Raw genomic sequence first — 1,555 nt, forward strand, 5'->3', positions numbered from 1 at the left:
ATATATATATATATATATATATATATATATATATATGTATGTATGTATATATGTATGTATGTATGTATGTATGTATGTATGTATGTATGTATGTATGTGTGTATGTATGTATGTTTGTATATATGGAACAATTGCAGCGTGGACGAGGTTTAGTACTATATATATATACATAGATATAAACATACATATGTATACGAGGTCTGATCAATAAGTATCCGTATTGTTGCTATAGTAACGAAGCTAAAGTCCGCTGAGTGAAGCGGCTTGGCAAAGACTGACCTTGAACTCTGCTGAGCATAAGCAGTAAGTTTTAGTGTTCTAACTCACTTCTACTGTTTACAACAGTGCTTGAAAGGATCGCGTATGGCATGTGATCGTCGCATTGACCGTGACAGAGAAAGTTTTCATGGTGATACCTGCTCAGAGGCTGACGCAAAGATGCAGAAAAGGTATGAAGAGGAGTGTATGAGCCGCACACAAATGTACGAATGGTTCAGACGTTTCCAAGATGGCCGAAAAATGTCGATATTGACGAACGTTTTGGGAGATACGCAACCATCAGAACTGAGAAAAACATTGCAGAATTGCGTGCAGCTGTGATGGCAAATCGTCGAATCTCCATCCATGAGTTATCAGAGGATATGCAGATTAGTTACGGTTCAGTTCAATTCATTATCACTGAAGATTTGAGTATGAGACGCGTGTGTGACAAGTTAGGGACAAAACTGCTTTCAGCTGACCAAATAGACACACGGGTTTCAGTTGCACAAGATTGTGTCGGGAACGAAGAAAACTTTTTGAAAACTCTGTTCGTCTTTCTCTTTCATGGTCATTGTGACGATCACACGCTACACACCTTCCTTCCAAGCACTGCTATAAACAGAGGAAGTAAGCTAGAACGTTGAAATTTAGTGCGCATGCACAGCAGTGTTCAGGGTCAATCTGCACCAAGCAGCTTTACTCAGCGAGCGTCAGCTTCGTTTCTATGGCAACAATTCGGATACTTATTGATCAGACCACTTATATATTTATATATATGTACATATGCATGTATACATATGCATATGCATGTATATATATGCATATGCATGTATATATATATATATATGTATGTGTGTGTGTGTGTGTGTGTGTGTGTGTGTGTGTGTGTGTGTATTACTCAAAGAAATTCCACTTTCGATTTTCACGTTTTACTTACAATCTTATAATCAGACAAGATAACATAACATAATGAATTTACAGTTGTAAATTGTAAAACATAACAGTCACCACTACTATATAAAACACCTGAAGATTGCATAGTTTAATGCATGAAAGTACTAGTTCAATCTGAATGGACATCTAATATTCTATCATTTCATTATATTATATTATCTTATATTATTATAGGATTGTAAATAAAATGTGGAAACCAGACAAAGTTGGAATTTCTTTGAGTAATATATTCTTCTATACATAACCATACACACCTGTGTATGCATATATGTGTGTGTGTGTGTGTGTGTGTGTGTGTGTGTGTGTGTGTGTGTGTGTGTGTGTGTGTGCGAGTGTGTGG

The sequence above is a fragment of the Octopus bimaculoides genome, chromosome 15 (genome assembly GCF_001194135.2).
Source record: "Octopus bimaculoides isolate UCB-OBI-ISO-001 chromosome 15, ASM119413v2, whole genome shotgun sequence".
NCBI classification, from domain to species: Eukaryota; Metazoa; Mollusca; class Cephalopoda; order Octopoda; family Octopodidae; genus Octopus; species Octopus bimaculoides.